The 14,061-nt window shown below is 45.6% G+C and overlaps 1 long non-coding RNA gene across 2 annotated transcripts in view; it reads right to left on the bottom strand.

The window, feature by feature from the left end:
- The window catches only part of LOC140699434 (uncharacterized), a 64,782-nt gene extending 52,380 nt beyond the window's left edge, over positions 1 to 12,402 (bottom strand). For both annotated transcript variants that reach the window (XR_012077597.1, XR_012077596.1), the window contains exon 1: positions 12,108 to 12,402. This is a non-coding gene — a long non-coding RNA (uncharacterized lncRNA). The remainder of the gene's footprint in view (positions 1 to 12,107) is intronic.
- Positions 12,403 to 14,061: the final 1,659 nt, after the last annotated feature.

Genomic DNA, 14,061 nt, shown 5'->3' with positions numbered 1-14,061 from the left:
CCTTTGGAGCATTCTGTGAAAAGGCCCAAAATACCCTACCAAAATACCCCAAATTCCTCGGGGGCACAGGAGAATCAAAAACGGTGACAACCAGCCAACTGAGGAGGCCTGATGAAAACCGCTAGGTCATATTTCTCTATAAGCATTGTCGCCTACTTAAAAGTCTGAGTCATTTTGCTAGTCCTGGGGGGGTGGATGAGTCACACTGATGAGAAGGATACCTTTTTTTCCTTTAACCTAGTTCTCTAACCTTTTACATGAACATTCATTGGTCTGCCCTGCTCTTAAAATATCCAGATGGATTGCATAAGATCCAGCATCATGATTGTATGTACAAGGTCACTTCTTGCATTTGTGAATTTGAGTCTTTTGTTGCCCAGAACGCATGTTCTCATTTTCAAAAACTCAACCCAAGTTATAATAGCAAAAATAACTTTATATCCTCCCACAGAGCTGGAAACTTAAACTCAATTATGGAGAAATTGGGCCTCGGAATCAGAACTGAAAATGACTAGTTTAGTTTCCCAGTCCAAACTAAGCAAAGAGCTGGAGAGAAAAGAATAGGAAAAAATGAATGGGATTTAAGACTTTCTATCTCTTCCAGAAAACAAAAGTTACCCAAGTGATTTAGGCTTGGGTTGTGCTTTCTCAAGTTTTATTTTTAATTGAAGATGCCTTTTGGAATTTGTTGACACAGTTAAGAAGAGAAACCTCAAATTCTTTTCCTTTTTATCAAGCCCAAACTCCAACTAAAAGAGGAGTGAAGAAGCACCAGAGGAAGTAGAGACTTCCCTGTGCAGGTCCTCCTGAGTCACCTGACGCTTTTGACAGCAGGGCGACTCAATTTGTGATGCTGCTTGTGCTTGGGAATCTTTTGTAGCTTGATCGCCATGGACTGTTTCTGTCCCTTCAACACCAAATTCTTTGAGCCATCCAGAGTACATTCCCAGAGTTTACAATGTTGTCCAAAATTTCATAATATATTTTAAACTTATAATATGTCTTTAAAATATTTGCCCTTTGAATAAGAACAAAATAGGGTGAGGAATTGGGATAGTATCTGCATAATTCTAACTTAAAACTTTCCCATTTGGAGAGGAAAATTCATTCACTTGATCACATTAGTGAGCTACATTGATTGTATGTGTCAGCTTTTGCTGCAGTAACAAACATCTCCAGTTTCACAATGACTCAAGCAACATTTATTCCTTGTCTAGGGAGAGTAAGTTCTGTAGATTAGCTGTGGCTTTACTAAGCTCTGCTGGGCTTTGCTGCCATTAGCTTAGCTCAGCAACTGGTGTCTTCTCATTCAGGGACCCAGGTGGGAGAAGCCTCATGTCCGCAAGGTGAACAAAAGCTCAAAGAGGCAAGTGAAAACATGTGATGTCTTTTAAAGTCTCTGCTCAGAACTCACATACTGTCACTTCTGTGCATATTCATTGATCAAAGCAAGTCAAATGGCCAGGACCAAGGCCATTTTTTTTTAATATAAAGATTTACTGTAGAGACAGGAATATAGGATGTAGAGAGTGGGAGAGAGTGAATATAGTTGAGGACCATCATCCAATCTACTACAGTCTGCCCTCTCGGTCACAAATATTTACTTTCCCACCTCCCCTCCTTAAAACAGTCCAAAAGCCTCACTCAATCAAGCTTAAAAGCCAAGGACCTCATGATCTATATCAGATTTAGATGTGGCTCTTCTTGCTGTGGAGAACTATGAACTAAAAGCTACATTACTGGCACCCCTTTATCTACACACACACATGCAATACAGGGATAAAATAGCTACAGCAAACACTCCCAGATGGAACGGGAAGAATGGGAAACACCCAGCAGTCAGTGAGGGGTTGTGATGGTTAATCGGATGTGTCAACCTGGCTGGGCCATGATGCCCAAATATTTGGTCAAACATATTCTGGATATCTCTGAGAAAGTGTTTCTGGATGAGCCTGATACTTTAATCAGTGGACTTCGAGTAAAGCAAATTACCTTTCATAACACAGGTGGGCCTCATCCAAGCAGTTGAAGGTTTTAACAGAACAAAGACTGACCTCTCCCAAGCAAGAAAGAATTCTGCCAGTAGACTGCCTTTGGACTTGCACAACAACTCCTCCCTGGGTCTCCAACCTGCTGGTCTACCCTGCACACGTTGGTCTTGCTAAGGCTCACAGTTGCTTGAGCCAGTTTTGTGTGTGTGTGTTAGATTTTGGTTGTTTCTGGGAGCAGCTGCCCAGCCTGTTCCTCTCCATGGCTCCTGCCAGACTCTCTGGGAAACCTTCCTTTTTCATTACCCTCCACTGGAGAATATGCCCATCTTGGGAGCTGAGCAGCTTTCACAGCATGCTTCCATCCCATAAACTAGAGATCCAAGGGTTGTTTGACATCTTGAATAATCACTGGCTCTTTTAGTCCAGGCTGGTGGTACTTTGGGCCATTCAGCTCTCTCAGAAACTCTGTTAGGTATTTTTGGTTTGCTTAACCAGTTTGACTCCAGGAAGCTCTGTGGGCCAATAGCAGACTCACAATCTTTTTCCAGACTTGCTTCTTTCTTTAGACTTAATTACAGATGATTTGAACTGAACAGGCCTTTGTGGGACTCCCTTGGGACTCTTTAACCTGAAATATGTGTGCAAATGCAAGGACTTAAAGGAGGAACATTTAACCAATCAGTTTAGAACAAGTGCATGATGGCCAGGCTGTCACTTTGTCACTTTGATATTTTTCCTGAAGTTGTGTCCTCATTCGAAAAGATTTTGCTGGCTGGAGAGACATCCTTTAACTTTGCAAGTCTGAGAATTTCTGGATTCTCCTTTGACCCTTTCATCCCTGCAGGGAGGGAGGGCCTTATCAGAGATGCCTTCCAGGGGAGGTGGCCCTAGCTTTGTCATGAAGAATGAGTTTCAGTCACTGAATCTGCTGAATCTGGCAGGAGGGCAGGCATCTCAGCAGAGAGCCCGCCAGGGAGAAGGCATGAGTGAGTGGGCCAGGAGGGCAGCGCGACTCAAGCTGGGCACAGTGGAACCAGGAAGGCGAGGAAAGATGAGGCTGAGGGTCTGCAGGGAGTTCTGCGACATCTGGAAGAGACTTGCATGTCACACATCAGCGTGGGCACTGCATCCAGAGGGCATCTGAGGCTCATTGTGAGCAGTGATGTTGCATGGTCAGACACAGCTCAAGGCAAGGGTACAGGGTGGACCACGCCTCATCACAGCTCTACAAGACCTTATCATTCTATTTTTAAACCTTTAAAACAAGGCGCTTGGAGCTGGCTGGGAAGAACAATTTGCTGTTGCAGGCAGCAGGAAAGGACAAACTTCCATGTGAAGGCCAGTGAGCCGAGGCCCCCATGGTGGCCTCTACTCGTTTTTATGTTTTTCAAAGACTGTGCTTTCCTCTAAAATCCACCCCCCTCCTTCCTTAGGCATTTCCACGAGCCCAGAGTTCAGACCAGCAGGCACAGGCAGGCTGCTCATCATCCTACAGAATAATAAACCTCGCGATGGAATCTCCAAGCAAACTCCACAACTTTTCAGTTCTGCCTTGAGTGTCAGTAACAGACTGTTTTCTAACTCATCCTGGGGACGCAAAACCGTGTGAGGCAGTGGGATTCTCTTACTTCTTTCTTTTCTTTGTGTTTCTTCTTCCACTTCACGCCTAGAAGCCTGGAGAAGAATGCCCCAGCCTTGCTTCCCATCCCGGGTCTCAGCACAACAGAACCAGCCCAGTTGGATTCTAGCCACAAACACAGAACTGAGCACAGGGGCGAGGTCAGGTCCTGGGTCCTGTAAGCCAGGATTCTGGTCTCAGCTTTGCCATTTTCTTCCTGTGCTTCCCAAAGAAACTCTCTTAACCTCTTGTGAGGAAAATGAAGGGGTGGCTTTGTGGCCCCTGGAAATGCTGAGATTTCCAAAGTTGATTTTTTTCACCACCTTTCCAATGATGTTCACTCAGGGTCCTGAATCAACAGAGTGGCCCAGAGCTACCTATGGAGTTTGCCCCTTGCTCCAGGTTCTGCCTTGTATTTTTTTTCGTCCATGTATAGTTGATTTATAATATACTAGTTTCAGTTGTCCAACATAGTGATTCAATATTTTTACAGACTATACTTCATTTAAAGTTATTACAACATAATGGTTCTATTTCTCCTGTGCTATACAATATATCCTTGTTGTTTGTTTACTTTATACATGGTAGTCTGTATCTCTTAATCTCATACCCCCATGTTGCCCCTCCCCACTTCCCTCTTCCCTCTGGAACCACTAGCTTGTTCTCTATATGTTTATTTATTTTTGAGATTCCGCACATAAGTGATAACAGAATATTTGTCTTTCTCTGTCTGACTTATTTCACTTAGCATCGTACACTCTAGGTCCATCCACATTGTTGCAAATGGCAAGATTGCATTCTTTTTATGGCTGAGTAATATTCCATTGTGTATATTGTACAATGTATATAATGTATATTCCAGTGTGTGTGTGTGTATATATATGTGTGAGTGTGTGTGTATATATATATGTGTGTGTGTGTATACACACATACACACCACATCTTCTTTATCCATTCATCTGTTTCTGGACTCTTAGATTGCTTCCATATCTTGCCTGTTATAACTAGTGCTGCTATGAATATTGGGGTGATGGACCTTTTTGAATTAGTGTTTTTGTTTTCTTTGGCTATATCCCCAAAAGTGGAATTGCTGGATCATATAGTAGTTCTATTTTCTGCCTTGTATTTTGAAAGAACAACTCCTGATAACTCGGGATGTCAGCCTAGAGGAACAGCATGAAAACACTGGAAAGCTGGCATGACTGGAAACAACGAGATGGCAAGAACCCTAATGGGGTGTCGTATAACAACCCAGAGAACCCAATAAGAGAGTGCTTAGTGATCTTCTTTGTCAAATGCAACCTCATAGGCATATGGAAACTCTAATGGACCAACAAATATTCATCACAGAAAATAAACACCTCAGCCAAAAAAAAAAACAAAAACAAAAACAAATAGAAAGCATTAGAAGGCTTCAAAATAACAACTGCCAGACTTTCTGCAGATTTGCTATTAGCTTATTTGTAACAGTGATTACCTGTTTAGCATTTAACATAATGTGAGCTATTGTCACAACTGAAAAGAAACAATGACAATTTTCTCTTCTTTTCCCCTGGAATGACACCTGCTAATGTTGAAGAGTCAGCCTTTGGATGTCTAACAACAGCCCTGCTGCAAAAATGGAATTCACGTGCCCCCAGTTATGAAATTAAAGATTATTCCAGACTTGGTTTGTTAGGATGTGATCTTTTAGAAGAGGAAGGTATAAAAACATAATTATTAATTCAATTTAATTTTATTTACAAATAGATAATTCTGTCCTCAGAGTTTGTCTTGATGTTAGTCAAGTAATACAGTCTTGATGTCATTAACATGTTTTACCTTAGTAATTACCTTGGTCTTTGTCACACCACATGAAAAATAAAAGTAGTTATCACCAATCATGAAAAGTGAAACTTTTGGTGGAACTGCTAAATTGACTACTTTCTCTCTCATTACTGTCCCGCCCCTCCCTGCTACCCAGAAAGGAAAGAAAGTAAAAACTAGGAATAACAAAGAGTCTTAAGTTCTATCGAGAAGAATCCAGGGAACAAGGATGCTGAGTGAGATTGAGTGGCAGATGTCAGCGATTTAACTTCACTCTCTTAACTTAAAAAAAAAAACCTCATGTGTGAACTGAGGGGTGGAAAGGCAAAACGAAAAGAGATAGCAGCAAAGGAACTGCTGTGAGTTTTAGATATATATACACTCATAGTCATAAGACACTGCCAGCTTTAACAGGGAGAAGAGAAAAGTCAGTGGCACTTGGGATTATCCGTCTTGGTACCTAGAGTAATTTAGGATCCAGCCTGGTGTTTCTCTCTGGAAAAGACTGGGAAAATGAAATGAATGAGAAGCCTAGAGTTCAGTTAACCCCGCACAATGAAAAGAGATCCAGAATGAGAGTGAGAAAGAGACAAGTGTTCAAATCCCACATCGTCTACCAACTATCCATGTGGCTGAGGTTTGGGGCACAAATAAAACAAACCCACCAGCAACCTTGCAAGGGACAAGCTGGCTGGGAACAAGGCCATCTTTGACTGCCATCTGAACTCATCACCCCTCCATGGTTCTTCTAAAAGTATGTCAGCCCGCAAGCATGGGACTTCAGGATGTCTATCCGCCACAGGCTTGAACCACAGGACTCCTTGCAAATGGCAAATGCAACACTCCTTGTGGCGGGTTAAAGCACATCCTCATCCCATCGAGAGGTGGAGTCTGGATCCTCTCCCCTGAATATGGGCTGGCTTCACCGACTTGCTTCTAATGAATAGAACATGGTGAAGTGATGCCATGTGACTTCCAAGACTAGATCTTAAGAGGGGAACCAGTTTCTACAGGTTCTCTAAGATGTTTGCTTTTGGAGCCCTGCTGCCATGCTGTGAGGAAGCTGGGGCCACCTGGAGAGGCCATCTGTAGGTGCTTCAGCTGATTTCCCCAGCTGAGGGTCAACTGGCCCTCAGAATGCCCCCCTACACACGTACAGGAGGCAGCCTTCCGTCCCAGATGACTCCAGCCCAGCCACTGCAAAGGCACAAAGATGTCAGATGTTAGCTGAGCACTATGAACCTTCCAAAAGGTTAGGGGTAATCAGAATAAAAGAATCGTTTCCAGCCATGGGTTTTGGGATGATCTGTCACCCGGAAATAGATAACTAGAATAATCTCCTTGCCTCGACAAATAACCCCTTGTCTAGTATATCAGATTGTCTTTTCCAACAACATCTTCTATCCCGTGTGCTGTTCTGTGATGTAACCCTTGACACACCTCCCATCAAGAGATGGTGTCTACATCTTCCCTTGAACCTGGGCAGAACTGTGACTCACTTGTAACTGATAGAAAGCAACAGAAGTGATGCTGCAAGACTTCTGAGGCTATGTCAAAAAGGCAATGCAGTTTCCTCTTTGTCCACTGGGGCTTTGACTTTTGGAGCCCTGAGCCATCAGGAAGGAAGCCTGATTACCCTGAAGCCACCATGCCAAGTCAAGTCTTCAGATGGTGTGTTAGCCTCGGTCCTCTGAGAAGCAGACACCAAGATAGAATTAAACTGCAAGAAATTAACAGAGGAACTGTCCATGAGACAAACTGGGGAGGAAGCTAGGAGAGATTAGGAGAGCTGTCAGACCACCATGGAAACCTGACCCCAAGTATAGAAGAGAGGGCAGTAAGGAAAGAAGGAAGGAAGGAAGGGAGGGTGGGAGGGACGGAGGGAGGAAGACAGGAACGAAGGGCGCTTGGGTGGTAGCATCTGAGATTGCTACGTAGTCCAAGGACAATTTGGCAAGGCCACTGAAAAATCCTCCAGCTAAAGTCTCCCGTCAAAGGAGTCCCAATTCCCTAGAACACACCTGCCTTAACGTCCCTGTGTGTATCACAGGCTGAGAGCAGTCAGTGGGGATCACAGCGTTAGCACAAACGTGGTGATGGGTTTCAGAGCACAGCAGCTTCTGAGCTCAGATTCACTGCACTCAGCTGAAGTAAGTGCAGGCCGGTGATCAGAACCATGGTGCCCTCACAATCTGTGAGTTGCAAGTAACTGGTGCTTGGGTGTGATTATATAGATAGCAGATGGCAGAGGTCGCACACCGAGCCATTTTGAGAAGGTGTCCAACGCACTTCCCTTCTTAACATGATTTCCAGGATCAATATGTATTTCTGACATCCCCTTATGTTCCACTGGTCTGAACTGCTTTGCCCTTGGTGACCCAAAGGGACAGCTCCCCATGCGGTAGATGACGGCTGTGACACTGCTGTGGAGGGAAGAACAATCCCACCCTGGGCCCCTGCAGCCCGTGGCGGAGAGCCGATCCAGCCCCGCGAGGTGACGAGTGGCCAGCATGGCTGTGCCCATTGACCAGGCTGCACTGGGTCGCCCAAGTCAATTTCTTCTCCACGTGCTGTGGCGTCACCATGCTCGCTGGGAGTCCAGCTCCTCAAAAATGTGCTTTACCTTTTCTTGTAGATGATGAAGTGGGGGGAAAAAATAAAGATGAGACACTGAGTGGACCCAGCAATATTGGAAGCTCTTAATTTTCTTCTAAGCAGTAGAGGCTTTCTGAATCCTCTTGTAAGAATTCCAGAGCAGTAATGTGTGTAATGTGTGGCCGGGGAGCTCACATTAGTAGCTACTCACTGTGCCACTGGTACTGGGCTAAATCCCTCAGGTGAGCATTCAGTTTATTGTCCAGGCTTATTATTAGGGGAATACTGATAGTCTCCTCATGTTTCAGGGAAACCCCTTGGCATCAGGTACCAATACTGGCCTCCTTCAGTCTTGTCAGCTATGTGGGAGGAAGAGCTACTTAGCTGGAGAGGGTAGGGGAGACAGTCAGAGCATGAGTGGCTCCACCCTTTCTCCTGCCTTTGTTCCAAGCCACCTGCTTGCAGAACACTCCCCTTCAGCTCTGTCCTTCCACGTTTAACTGCTAGGTTCTACTCCTTGGGCGCCACTAAGTGAAGGCGCGCTTTGGACCTCAGGCTTGCCTGTGTCTGAGAGGGTAAGTCTGTCTCTATCTGGCTTTCACCCTTTGACAGTTCACTGATGCTGGCTTGCCTTGAGAGCCAAGTCACATCCTCCAGCCTCCCTGTGAGAGGAATAAAGATAGTGTTTTCATCTCCATCTGCCTACTCCTAAGTCTCTTTCTCTACTGGTGTCAAACTTAATTAGGGCCAAACTTCCTGTGTGGCCTTGGGCAACCTCGTAAACTCCTCTGAGCTCATCCATTCAGCAAACATTAAGCATCTATTTTATGAGATTTGTGGGAGATAGAGAAGAAACTGAATCTGTCAGCACTCTTCAAGGACGCATGCCTTGTGGGAGAGTCACACATACAAACATCAGGTTGGGGAATAAGAGTGCTAGGATGGATTAGTGATGTCTGCCCTGGGAACAGGATATGAAAGCGGTGTTTGCCATTCCTGCTGCGTGGGATTAGAAAGTTTAAATGGATTGTGTGTTTCGTGGGTTCTGTTAAATTTAGCGGCAAGACCTCCCCACCTCCTTGTTCAATGTAATTTAATTTAACAGACGTTTGTTGGTTGCTTTCTGTGTGCCAGGCATTTATATTAAAAAATTCTGTAATTTCTCTGACATGCCCATCTGGCCATTATGAACATCAATCTTGCCTCAGTTGAGAGCTGCTTTTGGAGGATTTCACTGTGAACTCCCTATCCAGGGTAAACCCCCATGTCCTACTTTAACCTCTAAAAATTCAACACAGAGACTAACATGAGCGCATGACAATATAGAACATTCATTTCTCTCTGAGACTGCTGACTCTCTTTATGAAATCTGAATTAGTTAAGATGTGGCTGAGAGGCACACTAACAATGATTCATCAAGTGTCTTCGTCACATGCCTTGCCATACACAAAGCCGTTATCAGAGACTAGGTTCTTGTCTCACACAGGAAAGAATTCAAAAGTGAGGCGTAATAAAAGGAAAGTAAGTTTATTCAGGGAGATACACACTCCATAGACAGAGTGCAGGCTGTCTCAGAAGGCAAGAGAGAGAGTGACCATGAGGTGTGGAGCTGTTAGTTTTTATGGGCTTGGTAATTCCATATGCTAATGAGTAGAAGCGTTATTCCAACTATTTGAGGGGAGGGGCAGGATTTCCAGGAATTGGGCCCCACTTACTTTTTGATCTTTTATGGTCAGCCTGGGAACTATCATGGCACCTGTGGGTGTGTCATTTAGCATGCTAATATATTACAACGAGCATATAATGAGGCTCAAGGTCCACTGGAAGTCGAATCGTCCACCATCTTGGTTCTAACCTGTCTGTCCTGTCCTCAGTGCTGTGTCACTCAGTGATTGTGCTCTTCCCACTTCCCTACTCTGTTTCATTGAATCCTCATCGCTACCCATGAGGCAACCTCTGTTGTCATTCCCATCATTGCCATTTTATCAGTGAAAAACATGAAAATTTAGAAAGATTAGGGGTCAGTCTAATTACCTAGTGTTGTAAGTGACAAGGCTAAACCTCAAACCTAGGGTGGTATGACTCCAGAGTCTGCAATCACTCCCAATAGACTACAACACAGTATTTCACTGCTGGGGGAAAAAATAAATAAATAACTCTTCTGGTCCATAACTTTCCTTCTGAAAAGTACTAAACCTCACATTCATCAAACTTCAGTCTCACCAGTTTGAGCAGGGCATTACCAGTGGGTGACCTTGGACAAGTCAGTTCCCTTGTGGCACCTGGTTTCCACATGTGTGAAATGTGAATACTCAACTTGATGGCGTAGCGTTTCTGCTGGCAAAAAACAAAACCTTATGATATATATCTCAAAATCAAGATGGTGGAGTCCTAAGAAAATTCACGTGCAATTTACCTGTGTCATATATTAATTTCATAACCCTCCCTAGTTGAGAATTAGGTTACCATTTTCTCCCAGTGCCAAATGGGGAAATGGTTCTCTTTCTAGGTCATTGAAAGTAGAGACTGAAGGAAGCGTATTTTCAAATGGCCATGCCAAGCTGCTGCCCTCATCAGCACTAATGTATTCCAAAAGCTGTATTTGGCATCTGTATGTTGAAGACCTAGAGCTAGATTACATTTCTAAGTCAAAGTGCAGTAAAGTTCCCATTCAGAAGGATCTCGTCATAATCCAGTCGTACCTTAATGGGCCTTTAAGCCTCAAACCACATTTTAACCCCTGAATTCTCGGGGAGGGCTGGGTCATATCATTTTTCAATAGAGATATTTCATGGTTTATTGTTTTTTATCCAAGAATAAGAAAAGGCACTTATGGGGGGAAAAAAAGGACTTTGGCTTAACTTGTAAAACTAAATGGATCCTGAGCTAGGAGGCTTAAAGGAGTCTTGCGTGCTAACCACCACACCGAACGAATTGCTTCCAAACAACTGGGCCCATATGAACAGCGACAGTTGTTTCTTTTACCAACAATTACAATAGTTGCTCTTCATTGAGCACAAGCATATTTCTCCTTTGTGCACAGCTAAACTGCAAGATGGACCATAACCTGGCCTTTTCAGGTTTTTGCCAAAGCACACAAGTTGATTTTGAAATGTCCCAGGGTGAAGTGACAGATCCTACAGGGCCTAATGGGAGTGCTGAGTCTTGTGGAGCTGGAAGGTTACTTTCCTCACTGTTTTGAATTTTAGAAGAAGAAAGCAAAGGGATGGCGGGGCTGAGGCAGGGGGAGAGAGAGAAAAGTGAGAAAGAAGAGAGGAAGTGGAAGGAAGTGTCGTACTCATGGGTGAAGATGAGTTGCTTAATGGGCTTTAGTCTCTCCACCTGGTCTCTTGTTTCCTTGAGTAGGTTGACAATGACTCTCTCTATTTGGACATTTCTCGATTAGGTGAAGAAGGCAGCACTAGCACACAAAGGTAGTGGGGTGATAGGTTGATGAATCCTTGACCTTGGAAAGGACATTTAGACATCTTCATTCACAGGGAAGAAAACCAAGGCAACTAAAGACCAAGAGGTGAAGAGACTGCCCTCGCCTCTCAGCTTGGAAGTGAGTGACACAACTGGTCCAAAGGTCACACCCACCCTTCCCCTGGCTGCCACTCGCTCCAGAGCATCCCCACCACAGCCCTGCAATAACGCGCTCCAGAGCCAATGTCGCTATTATAGAACCTTTAGCTCACTGTTCACACGACAAAAGTTCAGTTAGAAGAGACTTCAGATCCTAACAGTAAGGTGAAGTGAGTTGAGAACCAAGTTGCCTGCTCGTGTTCAGTAACTACCAGTTACCAGCTGGTGCCAGCAAGATACTCTTCATTAGCAGAGGAGAAGGAGGTCACCATTGCATCATTTAATCTAAATAATCAAGTCTTTTGAGCACCTGCCACATGCCGCAGGGAGAGAAGGAGACCGGAATGAAGGAAAAGAAGACCTATTTACAAGGCCCCATGATTACTGAGTAGCCAGGACTCAAACCCACAGAGTGGTGATGAGCACAGTTCACTACTATAGTACATGAGCAATGGATATTCCTAAATCCTAACAGCTACAGAGGATTCCCGACTCGTAATGGTTCGACTTACAGTTCTGCAACTTTACGATGGCGTGAAAGTGATATGCATCCAGCAGAAATCGTACTTCAGATTTTGAATGTGGACCTTTTCCTGGGCTAGCGAGACGTGGTCTGATTCTCTCTTGTGATGCTGGGCTGAAGCCTCAGCTCCCAGGCAGCCATGGGATCACAAGGGTGAACAACCGATACACCTTCAACCAGGCTGTACCCAGACAACCATTCCGGGCTTCACTTTCAGTACGGTATTCAGTATGTTACATGAGATAGTCAACACGTTATTATAAGGTAGGCTCTGTGTTAGATGGTTTTGCCCAACTGTAGGCTAATGTAAGTGTTCTGAGACCGTTTAAGTCAGGTGAGGCTTAGCTCTGGTGTTCCGTAGGTTAGGTGTACTGTATTAAATGCATTTACAACTTAATATTTTTAGCTTATGATGGGTTTATTAGGATGTAAGTCGAGGAGGATGTGCATAGAGGAAACCACAGGAAAAGCCAGAACCTCTGCTGACAAAAGACACAGTGTGCAGCCCCCAAGTCCAATGTTTAGAGATGTTTTTGTACGTTATTTGTGTGTAAGAGCAGAAATCCAAATAGAGGTCATATCTAAATGGTGGAAGTGTTAAAAAATGTCACCCCCTCTGTGATCCAATGAGCACATCTCCAGCGCCTGCTCTGCGCTGGGTTCTGGTGGGCACTGCGGGTGGAGCGGTGAACAAGGCTGGCCAGCTCCACGTCCAGGCCCTTGGGAGAAACAGACAGAGCAGTGCAGACGTGCCGAGACAGAAAACGGGGGATCAGGGAAAGGGGGATCTGGTTTAGGCCAAGAAAGGCCTTTCTAAGGAGGTGACCTTTCGTGGGGGACCAGGAGCAGGAGCAGAAGCCATTCCCAGGGAGAGGAAGGGGCAGCCCCGGAGCAGATCCAGCAGGTGGAAAGGTCTGGATGTGGGACAGGCTTGGTGTGCCCAGGGCTGCAGGAAGGGGCGTGGGGAGGAAAGGAAGGCAAGTGGTACAGGATGCGGCCGGAGCCCTGTGGGTCTGGGTGGGGGGTTTGGGTTTCTTCTGAGCACAATGGGGGCCCATTGAGGGCTTAGTAACATTCAATAGAGAGCCATACAAAGGCCTCTGGGAGGGCTCAGTGCCGCAGTAAGCCCCGCATTCAGGCCTCGCTAAGCACTCATTGCATTGTCTCCAAGGACTCCTTTCACAACAGACTCTCGGCCCCTGATTTTCTCAGCTCTTTCTCTCCAGAGCTCTCTTATGGCTTCAGAATGAACATGAACAAGGGAGAAAGAAGAAAAGCCTCCATCCCCAGGGGCCCCCTGGCCTGCCTCACTTGGTGTGCAGAGCCAGGGAGCACAGCTGGAGACTGGACACGGCGGCAGAGGGAGGATGAGAAGAGGGAGCCAGAGACAGGACCAGGCACCTCTGCAGACCCCTGACTCCTGGGGACCCCTAGAGGGATGCGGAAAGTGAGTGGCAGTGGAAGGGAAATGCAGGGACATCAGTAATGCATCTGAGATGGGCCAGTTGGCACTTGCCTCTGGAGCTGGAAAGAGTGTGGAATCCGGGATCAGGAGACCCTGGTTCAAGTCCTGACTCAGGCCGTGGGACAAAAGCAATACTTTATAGGTTGTTTGCCACAACCCCCCAGACACACCCTCCATCCTTCCCCTGTTCTACGTCTGGAGGGCTGGCTTCCCTGCCCTTGGCTTCCACTTGGGTTTGGCCAATGGAGGTAGGAGTCTGGAGGGTGTGAGGAGGGACATCCTGGTATTCATGCCCCCAGCTGTCTCACCCCCAGGCTGTGGATTGTTGGCTGATGGGTTTCTTTTCTGTAGGCCTTGGTCCCTGCCAGGCAGCCCTGGCCTAGAACCCTCTCTGGATCCTAGCAACAGCCTCTCTCCGTACCCCTGCAGGCCGAGGGGCACACACGGCTTCCTGCTGTTTCCAGCTCAGGGCACTTCC

Source organism: Vicugna pacos, chromosome 11 (genome assembly GCF_048564905.1).
Source record: "Vicugna pacos chromosome 11, VicPac4, whole genome shotgun sequence".
NCBI lineage: Eukaryota > Metazoa > Chordata > Mammalia > Artiodactyla > Camelidae > Vicugna > Vicugna pacos.
The sequence above is the reverse complement of the archived record's forward strand: the minus strand, read 5'-3'. Positions and strand labels throughout refer to the sequence as shown.